This window comes from Vidua chalybeata, chromosome 6 (assembly GCF_026979565.1).
Source record: "Vidua chalybeata isolate OUT-0048 chromosome 6, bVidCha1 merged haplotype, whole genome shotgun sequence".
In the NCBI taxonomy this organism is placed as follows: domain Eukaryota; kingdom Metazoa; phylum Chordata; class Aves; order Passeriformes; family Viduidae; genus Vidua; species Vidua chalybeata.
Genome location: NC_071535.1, coordinates 5,013,503 through 5,035,401, shown reverse-complemented (window position 1 = coordinate 5,035,401; position 21,899 = coordinate 5,013,503). Strand labels below are relative to the sequence as shown.

The window sequence follows — 21,899 nt, the reverse complement described above, 5'->3', positions numbered from 1 at the left end:
AAACCATTCCTTCAGGAGGTGTGGTAAACGCAGGCACAGTCGGCAGACGGAGCCGGACACTCCTGCAGCTCCTCCACCACACCCTCCACACCTCATTTCATTACCCTCTCACAAAAGCACTCGGTGGCACAGGGACAGAGCGGCCTGGACAGGGAGAGCCCCGACTCGCAAGCTGCGTGCAGGGGGGAGACATGATTCAGGTAAGCAGCACGTAGCTGAAAGCACATCGCTATGCAGTGCTCAGCCCCAGGAATGCAGAAGGGAAACATGAAGCCACTTGTCTGGCACGGCAAATAACCCTTCAATCATCCGCCAGGCCCTGCCGGGGAGCTCGGGGCTGGGAAAGGGAGGATGTCTCCAGCCAGCAACGCACCAGCTCTTACCGACCGCGCCACGAGGCGCTGCTGCGCTTCCTCCGTGTCTGCAAGTCAGCTCCAAATACAAAAAAATAAAAATTCAAGCAGCAGTGAAGCAAGTGGCGTGTACTGCAGGAAGAGAAGGGGTTTGAAGAGCAACCAGCACTGGCACCCATCGGCACTGGCAGGATGAGCAGGCAGCTGGTGGGTAAGAACACGCCTGTCCAACGCCGCCCTTCCAGCGGGTCACGGCGATGTTTTGAACACAGTTTCTCAAGGCAACTCCACCACGAGGAGTAAAACATGGAGAAACCTTCTGAGTCATGGTCACACTGGCTCACCAGTGAGTGCCTCTAGGCTGGGCCACCCCATCCAGTTTGGCTGACTCAGGAAGGGACCATGAGCAACCTCGTCTCCCAGGTGTTCCAGGCAGCACAAACCTCCTCCATTTAATGTATTTACCATAAACTCTTCCCAAAAGGCTGAGGGTGAACACAGGAGGGAGCACAAACAGGACTGGGTAACCAGAGACTCATGTGAGGGCACAGAGGTTGCTCCAGACCTGGGAACAGCATGGGACAGATGCCTTTGGGAATGACCCGACCCAACCCCACCATGAGGAAAACACAGGCCAGATGTTAAGACAAGTTCAGGCATTAATTTGGTTAATTTGCTATAATTCAGGTGGCTGGTGTTCAGGCCACACCAATCAGGACACTAAGTGCTGTCAGCTCAGATCCTAAAACTCTTCAGTCAACTAACTGCGTCCTTACAGTGTGCCAGGGCCGTTCCTCTCATTTCCATCTCCTTTGGTTTTCTTCTCAGTGGCCACAAAGATCTGAAAGCTTTATGACTCACTGAGCTGAGATTTTCTGTGCTACCCCAGAACTCCTGGTCCCTCAGTGAATTCCAGAATGCTATAACATGCCACAAGGACAGAAGATACCAAGTGCAAATGGTCTCCTGAGAGGGCAGGAGGGTTAAGTAGGCACCAGCACAGCTTTTCTCCCAATTAAGGAAGAAAGAAAAGAAGAATCAAAGGCAAACAGCAAATTACAACATGTATCTGGCAAGGGGCTGTGGAGCCTCTAATTTCTGCATTAAATACAAAGTTGGAAATCATAGAATCACAGAATGGTTTGGGTTGGAATGGACCCTAAAGACCATCTGGTTCCAACCCCCTTCCCCTAGTTTAGGTTGCTCAAAGAATATGTCATGAAGGGTGAGGGAACTAATGCAATACTCAGAAAAGCTTCTGCTGGAATATTTAATGACTTTCCAACCCTTAACTAGCTGTTTCTCTCATCCCCTAGTATGGTAAATACATAGAGTGAGTAGATCTATGTGACTTAGCATCTAAATTAACCAACACACAAGTCAGGATCAGGCATTCAGTATTTCTGCCCCAATTTATGGCCCTTTGCTCAGATCAGCTCCTATTTTTTCAGCATGGCACTGACATCTGTTGTGTTGCATGAGTGAAAAGTACATATATGATTAAGGGGGGGGGGGAGAGGGGGAAAAAATCAATGTGGACATGACTTGAATTTCGTGGCATTTGGCTGCCACAACTTGCAAATAAACAGCTGTCCCAGCAGGTCCATGCAAGCTTAACAGCACAGCAGTAAAACACAAGGTTTTTCTTCCCCTTTAAAAGGGTTTTACTTATATAAAAAAAAGTATATTTTTATAAGAAAATAAATTGCAGATTGAAGAATCATAGTTAGGTCACACTCAATTCCAGCAGAACAAGCACATCCTGCTTCACATGGCCTCACCAGTCACTCCACAGCAGTGGCAGCTTTCTGAAGCCAAGTTAAGATATTTAATTACCAGCATCAAGTCAGAAACCAAAGCGTCCAACAAAATCCTCATTTGTGAGCGAAGCCTGCAGAAATGCCGTTGAGCAGGCTTTGGCAATCTCCAAAGCTGACAGCTGGATGCCCTGGCTTATCGACTGCAGGAGCACACGCGGAAAAAAGCTCTGAATAGTTGCAGTGCCGAGCAAGCCTTCCAGGCAGCCCCGCCAGCCTCTTAAAAAGGCTCGCAGAAATAGGCAGGCTTCATTTATTAATACTTCAGAGATAAAAGTGGCCGTGTAGGAGCAGCTCAGTGGGTGTCTGTGCAGGAGGAGGATGGGCAGACCACTCACTCTGGGTGGTGCATCTGTCAGGATGCCCAGGATCGTTCAGGTTATAAATGCACCACTGTGCAACCCGGGCACATGGGTGGGCTGCTCCAAGTGCACCAGCTTTTAGGGATGGACCCAGCAGGGATGGTCAGTGCATGGAAACTTGAAAGCAGGAAGATGGAGCGAGAGGAGCCACGCCGCTGGCTGGCTGACAAACAGAATTTGTGGGAAGCCCAGCTGCCCAACAGCTCCATGTCCCCACTGCCTTGGGTTCCTCAGCTGTGACGTGACAGCGCGGGAAAAAGTGCAGGAAGGAACCAAAACAAAGCACAGAAGCAAAGGGAGATAATCACAATCCAGTTAGACCAGCTGTCCCCAGGTCTTGCCTGTCCTCACCGGAGGAGCCAGCCTGCTGTGGCTGTCCTTTCCTGCTCCCTCCTGCACCCCTGCCACAAACAAAGGGTCAGATAAGGAGCCAGCTCAGGTCAAGACCGGTTTGACTCCGTTTCAAGCCCAGGGGAGCGGATTCAGCGCTGATTTTACACCTCACCCATCCTGTTTGCCTCCCCGGGGCAGAGGCCAGCACATAGAGCAGGGTGCACGCCTGGCTGGCTGGACCCAAAAATCCCAGGGCCGTGTCAGGGCACCACCGGCAGAGCCACACACCAGCTGAGCGCTGGCCAGAGCCAGGAAATGTCACTGCTTCCTCCCGTCCCGGTGTCACACAACACTGGGCGGTCAGAGATCGTGGACTTTGGCTTTTGCTTCCTGCTCCTGACAGCAGAGGCAGGTCCCGGCGTATGGCCACGGGGAGAGCAGGGTGAGTCACTCATTAATCCAGGAACAGCAAGGTGGATGTCTGACCTGCGAGGTTTGGGGGGAAACGCACGCCAAAACAAACTCCAGTGCTCGTGGAAAAAGGTCCAGATGCTGCAGGACATATCTACTCCTAACAGGACTTAAACAGGGGCAGGCAGGGAATGCCAATAGTTTTGGAATACATTGTTTTTGGCAAGGGAGGATAACGAGGTTGCACCATGGTTGACCACTGAGGCATTATTACACACCAGCACTTGATTTTGTACACAGTATCACAATCAACCTCTAGAGAGGGAATAAAAGGAAACCAATGGCTTCTCCCTCTCCGTGCTGCCGGGAGAAGCTGCTGGGCATCTGCAGTGCTCAGGCGTGGTCAAAACCACCAGGGCAGCCTGTGCCATGGGCTGCCCTCTCCCCAGCACCTGGAAAAGGGGACTTGGCTGCACCCCATGATCTTCCACCTGCCTCCGATTTCCACGGGGAGCCCTTCGCCCCCAGTTTGGCAGCACAGCCTTGTTGGTTCACGTGGCTTTTGTCAGGAGGCACATTATTGTCACATTATCATCTGTCTGTGCCTTAAATTAACCTTGATCACTTAAAGATGCAGAAAGACTGTTTCACACCAGCACCAATGCAAGAGGCAGCGTGGTGTGAAAGCCATGAGCGTTGCAGACCCCAGGGACCAAACCCCACTGTTCACACTGAAGACTTCATGCCAAGTAAAAGACCAGGATCCGACCACAGCCACAGCACAGCAATGGCAGCCAACCCTCAAGGCTCCACGCAGCAGGGACATTGTCCCTCCTCCAGGCAGACCCCTGACCAGAATCCTCCCTCCCCGAATTTTTGGGCGGGTGCAGCCAGTGACAGACCGGACCTCCCCACCTGGTGCCTGAGCCACACACCTGCTTGTAGCCAAGCCATAGCCCAACACCGGCACACGCCGAAATCCTACTCCCACCCCGGCTCCCACATCAAAGCACCGGCTGGACAAGAGCACGCCTGCAGCAAAATGTGTGACACCAGCACCAGAGGCTTGGCACATACGGACGACGGGGCAGCCCCAAACTGCTGTGCCTATGGGGAGGCGCTCGGGAAGCTGAGATTCCCCAAGGCCCGCGGGAGCCCCATCAGGGGGGTCACATCGGTGGTGTGGGAGTCGCCGCAGGGGTGGGAGCCGCCGTGCCAGCCGGCGCCGGGGCTGCAGCAGCCTCCGGAGGCGTTGCCATGGAGAAGGCAGCGCAGCAGCAGCATCCCGCATCCCACGCCCCCGCGTGGGCGCCCCCTGCCCGGCGCCCACGGGGCTGGGCACCGCCCGGGACTCGCCGGGGCCGCGGGACACGACGGGGCGGGGGGACACGCCATGCTCCGGGGGACACGCCGTGCTCCGGGGGACACGCCGTGCTCCGGGGCGCCGGCAGCGGAGCGGGCGCCGCGGGGCCCGGGCGCTCCCCCCGGGGCAACAGCTCCACGCAGCGCCCGGGGCGGGGTGGGACGCGGGCTCGCCTCCCTCCGCACGGCGGGGAAAAGGCAGAAAAGCGGCGGCTCCCGCCCCGCTGCCGGCGCTCCCGAACCCCTCCCCAGCACGGCCGCGGGCTGCGGGAGAAGGGCAACGCACTCCGCCGAAAGCCCCCCGAACCGAAAGGGGAGGAGCGCCGAGGGGCTCGGAGGACTCACCGCAGCGCGGCCGCCGTTCCTGCCGGGGCGGAGGGCTCGCTGCCCGCGGTCCGCCCGCCGTTCCTGCCGGGGCGGAGGGCTCGCTGCCCGCGGTCCGCCCGCCGTTCCTGCCGGGGCGGAGGGCTCGCTGCCCGCGGTCCGCCCGCCGTACCTGCCGGCGCGGCGCTGCGCGGCGCGGAGCCCGCCCGGCCCCTGCCCACAATGGGCCGCGCCCGCCCCGCCCGGCGCGCTGGCGTCACCGCCCGCCCGCCGCCGGGACTTGTAGTGACGCGCGGGGCGGGGGCTCCGCCACCGGGGGTGCCCTGCTGGGGGTACCGCACCGGGGCCACTACCGGAGCTTCTACCGCGGGTACCGCAACAAGGGTACCGCAAGTAGGGATGCTGCAAAGGCTGTACGGCACCGCACCAAGGGCACCGCACCAAGGGCACCGCACCGGGACACCGCACCGGGACGCTCCGTGCTGCAGAGGAGGCGGAGGGCAGGCGGGAGGGTCCAGCTCTCGCCGAAGATAAAGTTTCAGCCGGCTGGCGACACGCGGGATCTGTGTCGCAGCTGCCTGGCAGAGGCCTCCCAAGATGCGGCAGTCTCAGCTTGGATTTAAGAAATCAATTTTCCAGAGGTTCCCATTTCACGTGAATCAGAGCAGCAATTGGATACACGGTTGGATTCCCACATGCATGGGAATAACCTCGCTGCATGAGATGGCAGAAGGAGCAGTTGGTGTTCTTGGTGCAAATCAAAACTCAGATCAAATTAATAGCGTGGAACATTTTACCTTAAGTAAACTTTTTTTTTTTCTTTTGGGAGAAGAGGTCAAGCTATTTACATCTTGAATAATTTTTTTTTTCTTTCTTGGCAACAACTATATGGGAAGGTCTGAAAGGCAGGAAGGGATTTACTATGATTGTGTTTCATATGGAGTCTGCACAAAAATTGATGCAGGGACAAAGGAAAAAACAGTGCTGGGAAAGTAAAGAAAGAGCATCCACAGAGTTGATACCAAAGTGTGAAGTAAAATTAACAGAATCACAGAAGGGCTTGGGTTGGAAGGGACCTTCAAGCTCATCTTGTTCCAACCCTCCTGTCACAGGCAGGGACACCTTCCACTAGAGCAGGTTCTCATTGGCCTTTTCCATCTGTGCCTTAGCTTTCCTGACCCCATCCTTAAACATCAAAATCATATCCCTGTAGTCTTCCTAGGTCACCTGTCCCTGCTTCCGCTGGCTGAGTATTTGCTTCTCACTCCTCAATTTGAGAAGCAGGTCTCTGCTCAGCCATGCTGGTCTCCAACCTGCCTTGCTTGATTTCTTGTCCTTTGGGTGTTGAAGCAAATGGGAGGCAACAATCACAGAGGCAGTTTTGGGATAAAAGGTGTCAAGGGCAGGTTTTCTGAAGCAGCAAACCCAATGATGGTGTTGTGAAACTGGTGGGACAAGAGGATAAGCATCTGTACCCAGGCACCGGTTTTGGCAAGAGAAATTATAACTCACAAAATCTACCACAGTCCTTGATGGAGCCAAATACGTGGTAGATCTAATGGATATAAGAGATATTGATTTCTTAAAGGCTCTGACAAAATCCTTCATCAAAACATATTGAGGGGAGTAAGGAGCCATGAAAAAAAAAACCTCAGTGGTTGATAGGCAGAAACCACAAAGGCCAGACTGGGGTGGTCAGTCTGCACTGGAGCCATGAGATGGGGAGTTTCACAGAGATCTGAGCAGAGGTCTGTGCTCAGCATCTTCATCAGTGATGTAGGAGGTGGGGTGGGTGGGGACATGCTGATGGCTTCTGGTGACACTGAGCTGCTTGGAAAGACCCAAGGCACCAAACTGCAGCGGGACCTGGGGACACACAGTGACAAAATGACAGATGAAATACTCTGGAGACAAATGTAAGTGATGAGCCTCACAGGGAGCACTCCTAACATCTTGCACATGGCAACAGGCTCTGAACTGACTGCAACCCCCCAAGAAAAGCATCCCAGGTTACAACAAGGAATTTGATGAAAGCATCAACTCACTCCTGAGCAGCAGTCAAGAAAGCAAACAGACTGATAGGAGTTAATGAGGTAAGAGGAAAATCTGCTGTACAAATTCCTGGTTTGCTCTCCTCTTGAATACTGTGAGCAGCTCTGGCCTCTGTTCTCACCAAAGAACTAGTGATCAAAGATAGGGAGCATTTTTCACTGAGGTAAAGGGTTAGGCCAGGACTATTCAATCCAGTATTTCTATACAAGCCTCAGGCTCAGGAAGTCCTGGAGCTGCGTGCAGCCTGCTGTGGGCTTGGAGAGTTTATGGGAAAATATCCCTGAACACTTCTCATACCCCTGGCTTATCATACACCATTGGCTATGAGAGGATGCTGGGCAGAATGGTCCCTGCCTCCATCCCAGCACAGCTTTTCTTTTGCTCTTCCATTCATCTTATTTTCCTCCAAAAAATGCCTTCCCAGGAACCCCTTCCCACTCTTCCCCTCCTCAAGGACTTTGTTAACCACATCGTGATGGTTTGATCTGCAAGCTCCCAGCCTGGGTAAGTATCAGCTGTATGGCTGGCATCTGGAATTGCATCTTCCTCATCGAAACTGCTCAGCCATTTTCTTGTCACTGCCTCCTCAGAGCTTGTTTGGACGCTGCTTATCAAGCCCCATTGTGTTGCTTTCCTGCTTGTTTTTCCAACAGCCGCCTATTAAATTAAGCTCCTGTATTCAGACAGGAAAACCCAATAACCAGCTGCCCAAAGCCTTTTTGGATAAGTAGGACACATGCAATAGTCATCGTGTAAGACTGATGAGCATCCAGCCCCGAGAAGGGGAGAGCATGGGTACCAAGCCTGCTTGGAAAATAATCCTTGTAATGCCTTGTAACAGGAGGGGGTTGGCAGGGTTTGCTCATTGGATGAAAAACTAAACCAGGACTTTCTCAGAGCTGAGGGAAAGAAAATGGGTTTCTTGTTCTACATCTGTAAGAATATACTTGGTAGCCTTCGTCTTTAGATACTCACTCGACCCTAGTAAATGTTCTCTGCGACCAATCCATGTCAGATCAATACTATCTTATCCCTGGGGAAGAGTTTTTATGTGTTCCAGTGAAACCTAAAAGGACACTCTTGATTCAGCTGACAGTAATGGAATATGGAACCCATCCCCTTACAAAAATTAAGTAAAATTGATTTTGGAGGAAAAAAAGCCCTCTCGAGGTTATAGTCTTTCACGTTGCACAGATGATATGCTCAGCAGAAAAACAGGCCACAGCTTTTATTTAATTGTTGTTCTGGTCTAAACCAAAGACTTGAACCAAAAGGACAAAATCACCATCTGAGCCCCTACCACCATCCCAGACCATTGGAGCTTGTGGGAATATTTCCATCGCAGCAATCAGGGCTGGTTTTGTCTCAAAGGTAGGAGACAGCTTTATGCTTTTTGTTCTTTGATAGGAGGTTTTTTTGAGTACTTAGAAGACCTTTAATGGTTCTGTATCTGGGCTGGGATGTTCTGTGTGAAAACAAACCACACCCTAAACCAATGTTATCTCCAACAGCGCTGAGCCCAATCTCACCCCAGGGTTCACATCAGCTCCCTGCAGCTGGTAGGGGGATGCAAAGCTTGGCTGTAACATTTCATAGCCCCAGAAGGGAAAATAGACACATTCCCAAAGCAGGACTCAGCGGGCTGGGAGCATTAGCAAAGACTCAGTGGATTTAGGCCCTGATTCTGCAAAGTCCTTAAGCTTGTAAGGAATTTGTAATTTGCTTGTAAGCAAATTCCCATCCGCTTCAGTGGCATTTAATCACATGCACATAAGTGCTTTATGGCGTACCAGGGAGTTGTACCTTGGTGGTGGTGGTGGGGATATTGGGAGCCCGAGCAACCAAATTCTTCTCCAGTGTGTTCAGAGAAGGGTAAAATCATGGAATAGTATTACAGAATCATAGAATGGTTTGGGTTGGAAGGGATCTTAAAGATAATCTAGTTCCAACACCCCTGTCATGGGCAAGGACACTTTCCACTAGACCAAGTTGCTCAGTGCCCCACCCAGCCGGTCTTTCTAAGAAATAAAAAATGTAAGAAATAATTGGAGAGCAGATTGTGAGACTTACTGCAAACAGTTATTAAAACAAGGTCTTGCTCCAGCCCTGCCCTGTCTAAACCCATTCTGCTAGGAGATGCTGGGAGAGCACAGCCTTTCCTGGCTGCTTCACCTGAAAGATCACCATGCCCTGTGGGAAACAGATGACTCAGATGAGTGGCAGAGAGATATGAAGCACTTTTAAGTGTGCTGGGGTGTAGGAAGCTTTAAATTATCTCTGTGGCTTGGTCAGGGCCCTCCACCCCACCCCTCTCTGTGCTCCTGTCATTGCCTTCCTCCCCTCCTGCAGCTGCCAGAAGCCCCTCGTGTTTCCCTTGCCATCCATCCTCCCACCTGTCTCCTGTGAGATGCTGCAGGTGTGGCCATGCCCTGGTTTGGATCATCTTGCTGGTACCTGGCGTGTCTTTGACAGACTCCTGACACTCAACTCCTGATTGCTCATTAAGCCAAGGGTCAATCTTCCTCCCTGGAATGTCCTGCCAGTGCCAAGCTTCATCCACAGTCTTGTGCCAACCTCAGATGCTGGGTTTGGGGGAACAAGTATTGTTCAGGGTGGCTGGAGGGCTCTATCTCCTCTCCCCTAGATTCTCTAATGGCTAGAAGACAAGCCATTCCTCATTAGGGATCTGTAACTTTGCCCAGTTTTTTCCCCTCCCTATTCCTAGAGATGACTTGCACTGAATTGCTGTAAAAGGTACCAAACAATGAACAACAACAACAAAAAAACCCAGTGCAAATTCTCAATGGATGAACGTTCAGTGCCCTGTTTTCTTCCTCACATCCTTGGTTATTTATCTCCTGAGAGCAGGAAAGGAGGTGAGATGAGGGGTAGCATCCAGGGAAGAGGTGAGGCTGGAAGAAGAGGAGTGAAGGGGTGGGAGAGGGGTGTAAATCAGTGCCTCTCTCTCAAGGCCAGAGACTGCTGCAGATTTCCACCAGCTGTTGCTGGGGCTGTCAGAGAAGGGTTTAACAGGGATGTGTGCACACACAGCCTACAGGGAGAGCTGCTTTTATTTGTTCACATCTAGCAGGGGTTGAATTTATTGCCTTTGCAGAGGGGCCAGCAAAAAGCCAGAGCATCACTTAAATCCCATTTAAAACCTCAGATTAAGGCTTTGCAGGAAGGGAAGACAGGGAGGTGGAAATAGCCTGGCCAGATCTGGCTCCATTGCTCGGGGGAGTGGGCTACAGATCCACATGGCTACAACAGCCAGGGGGACAAGTGAGGCTGTTGTTTTATCACTGGAGCATCCTTTGCTCCACACCTTTAGCAGCTACAGAGTGAGGAAGTGCCAAGTCACCTTGCACTCATGATGAGCCTCCAGCCTCTTACTGGAGCATAAAACAGTTAACCCCCAGGTCACCAGGTGGGTTCCAATTCTGCCATCCATTAAGGAAAGAAGCTTATCCAAAGGAATTAGGAGCCCTCATCAAGGGCCTACCTGCATTTGCAATATTTTAATCCTCATGATTTTTGACACGATTCAATATTCTATACCTATCTCAATTTTGTAAGATGCCCAAGCCAATTCTTGGCAGAATTTGTCCAAAGTGACCCAGCCAAGGTCACTCTTAGATTCTGTGGTTGACCTGGGGATGGCTCACAGATAGCTCATGTCCTGACTGAACACAATAAATCACAAAATCCTCTCTATCTTGCTCACTATTTTGGTCCCCCTGATTTGTCCTGCATCATTAAATTTTTACAGTGCCTGACTCCAGATGACTTAAAGTTTGTGCCTCCTGTCTCCAGTAACTGCAGAGATAAGAGGTTTTGTTCCTCCCAGCACAAGGGCTGGAATGTGAAGACTCAGCGACCAGCGCAGGCAGGAATATTTCTCCCATCCCTCACAGCTGTGTAACTGGACATACATGCTCCTGGTATCTTTCAGAGCATCAGTGTGGCTTTTACACGTCCTGGTGCTGTATTTTTTTCTAATCAGCAGAATTCAGGACAGATTTGTTGCAGGACTTGAACAATGATGTTGCAGTCAGCAGAGCAGCAGGGTCCTGTTGCATCCCTGCCAAGAGGTTACATCCTGCATGGATGGAGCGAGCACAGGACTGCTCCAGCCTCCCTGCTCCATCCCTGGGCACTCCTGGGGTGACATCAGCACCATGAGATCATCTCTCTTGACTGGCTAGATTTTCTTACAGGTTTTCCCTGGAGGGCTTCTTGTTACTCTCCGGTTGCAGTTTCTCTGCTGCAAGGACTTCCTCAGGCTCGTGTTCCCTTTTCCATGGTGCCCAGATGTTGCTCCACCCCAGGCTCTCCATGCAGCTGTGGCTCCATCAGCTGTCACAGCCACTGTGCTAGGAATGTTTGTGATGGGGAGGTATTGCAGCCACCTCTGGCTGATCCAGGCTGTACCCACAGCAATAAACCTATTGGAAAGTTTTCCTGGTTTGGCATGGGGTTGGACTCTGCAGGAAAGATCTTCTCTTTCCTCTGCTCAGCCTTTTCTCTGTCCAAGCACACAAACCTCCTCCATCTGCCTTGCAGGAATTTTAGATCCATGCACAAGGACATCCTGGCAGGAAGTCCTCAGCATCTAAACACTGGCCATGGCAGGTGATGCTCAGAGGTCTCAGAGTCAGGTTGCAGCCTTGGGAGAGCAGCACCTCCCTGGCACAGGAGGAGCCCCTGGGAGTGCAGGGAGGAGCAGCTGGGAGCATTAGGAGGTGTGGCAGTAACAGTAACCTCCCTGTATCACTGTTGTGGATGGGACCCTGGAAATGCCCTCACTGCCTCGGATTACTGGTGACAAAAGGGTGTTGCTAAACTGGCAGAGAGGGAAATCACAGTCACAACAACAGCAAGAGGGACCTCCCCAGTTAATCCTCCTTAGTCACAGCTGGATTACCAACCCCATCCTTATATTTTCCATGGGGGCGGCATGAGTAAGAGCTGACTCCTAGGGATGTCTGTTGCCTCCAGAACCCCTTAAGGACAGAAATGCTGATCAGGCTTGGCTTTTCATCCCCTTATGTGGGATGTTGAGTGGTTGTGCAAGGACTGGGATGGTGACTCAGGTACAGGACAGAGCCAGTACAGGGGGCCAGGATGTTGAGGATTGCCCCAAGCATCCCCCAAGGCAGTGTCACTGGCAGGGAATAGGCATGCACAGTTCTGCTTTTTCCACAGTATCTGCAAGACCTCAGTCCCTCCAGAGATTATATTTGGGACACAGACTTGCCTTGCAGAAGATCCCCCAGCCCCTCCAGCTCTGTCCATGGCTCTCCCTGTTTTGACCAATGGCGAGTTGGGAGTGAGATCAGATCTTGGGAGTCTCTCAATACCTCCCAGATGCTGGTTTATGTATAAGGGACAGTGCAAATGATGAGCACAGGGCTCAAACACACGCCAAGTCTCACAGGTCTCCTGCAGCTCCCAGCCATGGGTATCCTGGGAGCCTCAAAACTCTCTGACTTCAGCCTCCCCATGGCCAGCTGGGCTGTTGGGGTGCAGGAGAAGGAGATGGCAGCCCCCAGCTCCCTCCAGGGCCAGGGGCTGCACCCAGACCCCAGCGTGATCCCCCTCTCTGTGGAGACCTGGGAAAGGGAGGAATGGGGAAGAAGGACTTGGGCAAAGCCGATGGGAACAAAACCTTGCTCCCTCAGCCCTGACTGCCGAGGCGGTGGGAATGTGAGCTCAGCCCCTAGGCGACTTAATGGGCTTTTAAAAAACCCCTTTGTATTGGATCCATTCTTCTTCCCAAAGCTTGCTGGCCCCGCTCCAAGGGGAAACCTTTGATTCTACAAATACACCACAATTATCATCCCGAGGAGTCTCAGCTATCAGGCTCCCCGCCTCCAAAAGATCAGCAGGATGCCGGAGAGGTGCTTAAATCATTTCATCCTAAGAAAGCCTTGGGCTGTAACAGCTTCCCTGTTGCTCGGAAAAAGCCACCCCTCTCCCAAAAGCTTGGCTCCATTTTTCTCCCACTGATGCCGTCGCTAGTGGAGGCAGGGCAGGCAGCGCTGCGGAAACCAGGCCACTGGGCTTCCCGGTGATTTCATCGGTCCTGGGACCCAGCTCGTGGAGATTTATGAGCTCACAAGAATGTCGCCTTGGAGTTATCTCCCCCTCCCCTCTTTTTATGGCTCTGCAGAAAGGGATTCGGCGATAGAGCCCTGCTGGGTACCGTAACAAGCTCGCTCTGTTTGACAGTTGCAAATATTTTTTTTCTCCAACATTGCACAGGTCCATGTGCTGCTCGGGCTGCTCTCACCAGCGTCACCGCCACCCAGCACCGGGAAGCTCGACTTGGCGTGGGGGAGATGCAAACCAAAAGCTTGCCAAAAGCTTGCATCCACTCCCTGACTCCTATCCCTTGCTCACGACTCCCCTAAGCTCACCTCCAGGTAGGTTTTTATTATTTTTAAATTGTTGTGCGGGTTTGCTTTTTTTTTTTTTTGTGTGTGTGTTTTGTTTTGTTTTGTTTTTTTTTTCCCAGAAGTATTTTTATTTTCTTCAGGTAATACAAATCCTGCCCTTCTGCAATGCTCTCCAGTCTAATGCTGGGGTTTTTGAAGGGGCTAGGTGCTCCACTTCCAGCAGGAGTCCAGCACTTCTCTCCTTGCAGAAATCCCCCTTTAAAGCACGTCATCAGTACTCTTCTGCAGCTGTTTTTCTCAGTAGTCTAAATAAAGCTTTCAAGTTAGGACTCCTTGATGTGAAGCCAGATTCAGAGGCTGTCAGTTCCTTTGTGTATCCTCAACTTGTCCGGGGGTGTTTTATTTTGGGATGGCTGCTTACTGCAAAGCTGTCCATTTAGCAGCCCATTCCTGCCACATTCTGCTCCTTGCCAGTGACAATGTAAACTCCAAAGCGCCACTGAGTTCTGCCCCTGCAAACCCTTTGCACTGTGCCTGCCTTTCTGAGAGGATAAACTATTTTACAAGCAGGATTTTGCTCAGGCCACAGGCTCACCATGACAGGAGACCCAGTGAAAGGTGTTTCACTGTGGCTGAAGAGCCAAGGCCAGTGTCCTTCCCCAGCTGTTGGGTACAGATGGAGTCCCTTCCTCATGGGAATCAGTTATACGGGGAAGGCTGATCCCCTTTGGTGACACACAGCCACCACGTGGGTCTAGCAGAGGCTGCTGTGACATGGCATTGTCTTTGGGGATGGCATCCAGGGCCGTGTGCCACTCGCTTGGTCACACTGCTGTGGCCAAGCCAGCCAGTTCCCTGGGCCACTCCAGGACAAAGGCGATGGGAGGCTGAGCCAGCTCTGCCACCAGGAGGAATGTGGACCCATAGCCAGCTTAGGGACCCACACAAATCACTCCAGGAATCTACAGGCAAGCAACAGGCTGAGACCAAAAATCCGCTCCTATCCTTTATCAAAACCACTGCCGCTTAGTTAGGATGCTCCAGGCATGATTCAGCACTCATTATCTCCATTGAACTGGAGATTAGGCTGCAATATTCCCAGATAATAGCTTTATTAACTCTGTATTATTCTTTCAACATTATTTATTTACACTAAGTCAAGAACACTTAAAGCTTTCATGAAACAGTAACAGCAGTTCATCAGAAAACATTTTATGCTGTGCTTTTTACAGGAGCAAAGATCCTGTGTAGAAGGAGCTACCCCAGGACAAAAGTACTCTTGCCAGTGAGGTCTTTTTGGCTTAAGGAAGCTGCAGGTGTTATGGTTTCCCCACAAGATGCTAATAGTGTGGAAAGGTAATTTTCTAGAATTTCAGCACAGGCAATGGACTGTTGTTTCCCATTACCTGCTGTGCTGGCTCTGCCGGCTGCTCCTGGCCCAGGGACAGCTGACACTCATGGCACAGCTCACCAGGGCCTTTTTCTTGAGCTCCCATGACCTGTCTGCCTGCAGCCATCCATCCTGTCCCAGCACAGGCTGGCACCAACACTCTTTTGGCTGGAACAAGATTGCATTCTCCTTCCCTGTCCCCTGAGAAAGGAATTAGACTGATTTAATGATAAATGCATGGGCTCTTGGCTTTGGCCTTGCCCATCAGCCAAGACAGCACATGGGCCACTGCAAAGCTTTGGTAGCCCAGAGAACCAGTCGAGGGTACAAGGAGTTGGCCCCAGGAAGGGCTGCCTGGGAGGTCCTGCACTCTGTGCTGGTGATGTAACCAAGTCCAGGTTTTCCTCTGACTCGGTGTCGCTGCAGAGGATGACTGTGGGGGATGACAGCAGCTGAGTATCCATTCACCTTTGCCCTATCCTTAATGACCTTGTCATGGAAAATGGGAGCTGACAGCCTGACCTTCCAGACAACCAGCTCCTCCCTGGGATGCAAAGGACCTTTTCTGGCACAGGGTACTCCACTTTCTCCATTTCTTTCCAAATGACTCTCTTTGCAATCAGAGCTGCTAACCATACTATTAGCACACTGCCCAGTCTGGATTAAAGGGACCCAAATGATGCTGGGGTGGTTTTTTTTGACCCACATTTTCCCTATGAGCTCTTGGGTACCCATTGCTTCCAGAGCTGAGCACAGCCCCACATGACACATACACTCTCTAGGGAGGATGCTCCAGGAATGTCATATTACCCACCTGAGTCCAGCAGAGATGAACATGCACATTCTTGATAGCCCCAAACAGCCTTGCTCTCCCCACTTCACTCCTGGAAGAAGGATTCCCACTTGGGGAGTGACTGCTTGTGATGTTCCCACCACACAGATGCTGTAGCTCCCCAACAAACCTGGCAGATGCTGGGGGCCGGCTTTGATGTGTATTTCTTTGCTATTTGAAACAGTCTCTCCTGTAAGGGCTTGAACTGGAGGCTGTGTATAAAAGCTGCCATTGTTTTTATTGGGCTACCATCCATGTGTTTAGAACACAGATGCCCTGAGTGATTCTGCTGGCGGGAAGTGGAGGTGAAGGGGCTCCTTTGGATATGCTCAGAAATCATCTCCACATCCAGGACTCCTTTTAGAGTTGTTTAACATCATCCATCTTTCAGGCCTCTCACAGCACTGCCACATCTCTGGGGTTTGGTATAAACACTCGAGCTCACAGTCAGTGAGACAGTGGGGCAGGCAGTGCAGTTATGAGATGTCCTGCGTCAGACGTGGTGCAATTTGTAGCTGCTTGGAAACGCCCTGGCAGAGAAACAGGGGATCTGGGAGACACACCTCTCCATTCCCAGCCCAGCCCAGGGGCAGCCTGCCAGCCCCAGAGCACAGGCACGAAGCCCTAATGGAGCTACAACACAAACTGCTCCTTTGCTTGCTGTTTGCACTCCACATCAACCAGAGCTGTCTGGAAGAAGCTCTGGATAATATCTGCTTGTGTGTTCCTCTTCAAAATCCCAGCTCCAGCTTTCTGGAGCTGCTAGGAATGTACTGCCCTGGCACTGCCTCTAACTGAAGCTCTTGTCAGCCAAGAAGGAATGAATTTGTCCCTTCTTTTGAACCACAGAAGGGGAGTCTCCATCCCTCTCCCCACCTGTGGTGCACCCACCAACATCCCACCTTGGGCTTTTCCACTGAACAGCCACTGCCACCACCAGCCCAGCTCCATCTGCTCCCCCTCTCTCCCATACCCATCCCTTTCCTTTGGGACATACCTTCCCTGGGTGCAGGTGTCCAGCACCACGTCCTCTATGCCCTCTATGCCTCCAGCAGCTCCTGGGACTTGGAGTGCAAGCAGATGTCTTGCCCAAGTCCAAGGAGTGGATCAGTGTCAGAAGAGGGATGTGGACATCCCTCCCTGTGCTGTGCCTCCCTCCCAGCCCCGCTGCGTGTGAAAAGCGCACAAACCGGACATTCAACTTACCAAGTCTTTGCACAAGGCCGGCCACGGCTGGGGCTGCCAGGGAATTATCAGATGCTCTTGTGGCTCTGCAGAGAAGCCAGGATTCTAAGGGAAGGGTTACTGATTGCATTTTGGCCCTGGGGAGCTGTGTTGGACAAACTGCTGTATAATCACTGCACAGTCCAGCCTGCAGAACAGCACTGTAATATTTTTCTCTTATCATCGTGCAGCTTTGGAAGCTCTTATTTGATCTCCTTTATCCATGTGAATGTGTTCAAGAATGCAGCAGCCTCTGCCTGCAGAATAGTTCCTATTGTTCCCTTTGTTCATGTGTCTGGGCTGTTCCTCAGCCTCCTCTCTCCCTTCCTGCAAAGAGACACACTCTGCATGGTCAAAAAGTACCTTTACAACTTGATCTTAGATATTAACTCAGCCATGAGAAAGGCAGGGAGCATATTTTCCTGAATATTACAGCTTTTTGTGATGCAGAGGAAAGCGTGGTGAAGGGTACCCTGAGCTCACAGTGAATTAGCTGCTTTTAATTTCATCCAGGATCTCCTCACCCATGCCCAACCTGCCAGCTGCTCTGAATTAATGCTGAAAATGGATGGCATTGGATTGGGCATATCTGGTTTATCTATCTGTGTTTCTTGAAGTACTGACCCTCTTAGTTTGAAAAAATCCACAGTAACACAGTGAATCAGCCTGGAAGAGAAACAAAGAATCTGAAGGCCATGAGAAATACAGATCCACATTTCAATTTTTTATCCTGCTTTTTTTCTGATACAAAAGCTTATACATGCCTTCATGCTGAAAACAGGCTGGAATTGACTTAGATATTAAAAGTGTTTAATTTGGAGACTTCTTTTTGTGAGTGTGGAACTGAATTCAGTGCTTTTCAAAAGCAGGCCTCCAGCTTTGCAAAAATGTCTCTCCGATTTCTAGATCAGCCCTTTCTACTTCTCCTTTCAGACAGGTCTGCAGCAGGTTATCCTAATATGATCTGCACAATCTTTAAACCCCATCGAGTGCACAGCTTCAAAATAAACCTCAAACAAACCTCAGCTCCATCTGAAAACCCATCTCCTCTCCATCCTCCTTGTGGAGAACCCGTAGGAAAATGTCAAATTAAACAAATGAGAACTTTGGCACTGCTGAGTTAGATCAGGCTGAGTTAGTCATCAAAGTTACAGCTGGAGGTTGTTAATCTGTTGGTGATTTCCAAGCAAATTATTTTTTGTATTCTGCTTACAAAATAAGAGAATTGAGATTTTTGGTTGAGCCTGGAGGCTGATGCATCACCAGCTATGGTAAAGCAAAGATGACACAGAGCTTGCTTGCACACTGAGGAAGGTGTGCTCCTTAATTTAGCCTGAGTCATCACTTCCATTAGGAGCAGGATGGAAGGATGGCACCAGAGCCAGTGGCTGCCACGGGGCAGGGGCCAGAACCTGGCTGAGAGCCTGATCCTGCACTGCCTGTGGCACACATGACTGGTGAGACAGATTGGAAATCACTGGCTCAAGGCTGGATGTCTGCTTTGGCTTTCCTACCTGCCTCACTGGGAATTCCTTTAGAAATCCTCACTGGGAATTCCACCTTAGACTGAACTTACGTGAGCAGGAGGCCAAATAGTTATTTCAATTTTTTAAAGTCTTGTTACTTTTTTGGGTACTGAATGAAGCCAGGGAAATCACTTACTGCTGCTCAAGTCTCATGGATGTGCAGTGCTGTTAATCACAGACTTCATAAATTGTAAATTAAGGTTCCCAAAATCATGAGATTCTTATTTGTTTATTTTTAAGTAGAAGAAGTTGTCTCTTTTTATTGAGGTTTTGTGCTTTCAGGACATGACGTGGATTTTTTTCCCCCCACATGCAGCAGCAGAAACAATCCTAAAAATTAAAACCTCTATTGCAATTTCCTGACCCTAGAAACAGGAATTTATAAAAACATCCCCTTCCACAAGACCCAACTGAGACCTTTGGACATGAGCAGCATAGGTAGAGGCAGATATATTTTGGTTCACAGGGACCAAGTTCTTTCTACCCTGATCTCTGAGCAGTGGACTCTGAGCCTGCCATTGCTCAGTACCCATTATTTGATCTGCAGACTGAGGAGGAAAAAAAAACCCAAAAAGCAGCTGATTTGCAACGTGGCCTCTCCTCTGCCTTGTGGCAAAACCCCTTCCCAGAGTGTGGAAAGCAGTAAAAGCCCCCTGCCCAGCACTTCTATTTTCAAACAATGTCAAGGTGAAAAGCCCCCCGAGTGAACCCTGAGTGTCTCTTTCCTCTGCTCGACTCACAAAGCAGGAGCAAAGAACAAATCTCCTTTCCTGTCCCTCCTACCTCCCTGAATCCCTTCTCATTAAGGAAAGAAAAGGTCAATATTGGTGGTGTTGAAATGAAGCACAAGGACCGAACTGCCTCCTGAGCCTGGTGCAGGGCGCTGAAAGAGCCAAGCGTGAAACAACATTTTCCAGAGCCTCCATCAGCTCAGGGGGCTGGTTTGGTCTGCCATTGTGCAAGGAAGGAGCATTATTTCAGGAAGCAATTTGCAACCAGCACCTTAGGAGACTAAGGGGGAACAAAAGCACCTGTGAGTGGGTCATAGCTTGGCCTCTCCTGACAGAAGGTTGAAAAGTCCCTGGCAATTTGGGAAATTCAAGAGGTGGTGGACAAGTCCCACCAGGAGGATGCTGAGGAAACCTGAGGCTTGCCACACCAGAGAGCTCTTGGCAAGGCTTCCCATCTTGGCCCAACCACTGTCTCCCCTCCTCTTAACATGTTTGCCAACCCATCCATGCAGCAAAGCTGACGCCTGAGCCTGTGTCGTCCTCATCACAAGCACAAATTCTCAAAAGTGGCATGGAGAGATGATGTTTCCCAGCCCACCAATTTACCACCCATTTTATCTCTCTCTGCAGCTGTCTTCTGCCTCTCCACAGCTTCCTCTCCTGGTAGATGCTCTCCTGGTAGATGCTGTCCTGGCCAAGCATGGATTTGGTCAGTCATAACCATCTTGCCCCACTTTCAATCCCAACACCTTCACGTTTCCTCCTGTGCTGCCTTTTACTCTTCCCATTCATACCTCATCACCCTCTTTGAGTCCTGCCTGGTGATGGTTGCAGAGATTGAAGCTGGGACTGGCACCCAAGGCTTTGAGGCTGTACCCTCATGGGGAGTAGACTCCTGTATTATTGTGTTCTCCTGTCTGTTCATCTCCATCCACTATTGCCTTTGCTCTTAAATCTTCTGGCACTCTGGGTGCAGAGAGATGCCCCTTTGGTCTGTGTTTATCTACCATCACGTATGATGCTGTCGTGGGTGCATTATGAGAGATTGCCTAAGCCTGGGTGAAAAACAGGGGCCAAAGCCCCTTGGCATCAGCATCACAGTGATCTGTATGCTGCAAACTGAGCAGGGATGGAAGGCTTAAGTGTCCCAGAACTTTGTAACAAATACTGTCCTGTGAAAAATAGGAATATTCTGTCTTTTTATTGCTCTGATTTGGTATCAAACTAAGTGTTTAAAAAGTTTGACTTTTCTGCAGGTATGGAACATTCGATTTTTGACCAACCTACCTCTTGCAATCTTAAACCTGTTTTAGAAGGAACCTTTTTTTAACCTTTTTTTTTTCTTTTTCTGTGCAAACAGACATAATTTCTACACCACCCAATTACTCCTTTCTTGTGTACCAACAACACAAGGCATTTACCTTGGCAGACCAGGTAAAAACAGTGCCCTGAGGGAAGCTGAACAGGCCTTGGTGATGAGTTACAGTGTCTAACACTTCCCAAGTACAATCACAATGATTTATGACCGCTGACATGACAAAGATTTTGTCTGGTAGTGAGGAGTGATGGCTGATGTCCCTCTAAATGCTTATCATTTCTGGCAGCTTAATTGAATCCCGTTAACAGATGCAACAAAACTGAGAAACATTTCTCCTCCTAGCAGTCCTCATCAGAGCAAAGCAAAGACCGTGTTGGCATTACTTCCCTGTTTTCAGGAATTCTTCTTTGAAGTCAGAGGGTGCAGAAATGATCTTCCTAAAAAGAAAATGCCACCAAAGTAGTATTTTATCTTCATATTTGATTTTAGGACAGCTTGGCAGGAGAACAACCTCCCATGGTGGGTGGTAAGAAGGGACCCTTGGAGAATTGCTGCAGTTTCCCCCTGCGGAGTGAGGCATCCCTCATTCAGCATGCAGAGGACTTGGGCTTAGGTCCAACTTGGAGCCTTGCCCTCCTCTTGGGGGTTTTGAAGCCTTTCAGACCAGTTGAGCAAAACCTCAGATAACTGTGACAGCCAGGGCATCCAGCCCTGGCCTGCGAGGTGTTCTGGGAACAGCTCTGCAACACAAGAGCTCTGGCACATGCAAGGGAGGAATGCAGGCATTCTGACAGGCCTGCAGGCAGCTGGGAGCACTGCAGGAGATCCCTGGGTGCTGGGTGGCTGCAGTGCTGCAAAGGGGCAGCGTTTGCTCAGCACCCAAGAGAGCAGCAAAGCCAAGGCCACTGGAGGCAGGTGGAGGGAGAAAGCCCCATACTTCAAAGCTGCTGTGTGCAGAAGAAGGTTAAAATGTGGGAGATGGTTTTCAGTAAGGTTCACCCACAGCAGCAATGGACACCTGTGGCCTGGAAGGACTTTTAGGAAAGATAAAGTTGTTCATACAGCATGTCCTCTTACAGCAGCTGAGCCATGCTAGTCTCTCAGCCGGTTTCATGCACCAGGGTGTTATCTTTTTCTCGGGAAAACCATGGAACTGGGTAGAATTTAAATTATACCCCAGAGAAGCTAGCTCACTTTTCTGACAGAGGTCATAATGAGGGAGTTGGGATTCCAGTTATAGCTCAGCACAGCAGATGTAGCTGGTTTTGCAGATGATAAAAATACAGCCTTGTCTCAGGAATGCTGCAGAAGTGAGGCATGCGGGTGGCTGGCTTCTTTTTTTCAGAGCTGTTGTTTAACTCTGGCTGTACTGTACAACAGTTGTTCCCGTTGGGAAATCAATATTTACAGAGTAAACAGCAATGAGACATGGGCTGGGTGCCATCCAAGCACACAGCAGGACCTGC

The 21,899-nt window shown here is 50.6% G+C and overlaps 1 protein-coding gene across 2 annotated transcripts in view; it reads right to left on the bottom strand.

Moving 5' to 3' along the window:
- Positions 1–5,054, bottom strand: part of DAAM1 (dishevelled associated activator of morphogenesis 1) — a 91,301-nt gene extending 86,247 nt beyond the window's left edge. For both annotated transcript variants that reach the window (XM_053946296.1, XM_053946297.1), the window contains exon 1: positions 4,984–5,054. The gene's annotated coding sequence lies outside the window, so the exon portion shown is untranslated. The remainder of the gene's footprint in view (positions 1–4,983) is intronic.
- Positions 5,055–21,899: the final 16,845 nt, after the last annotated feature.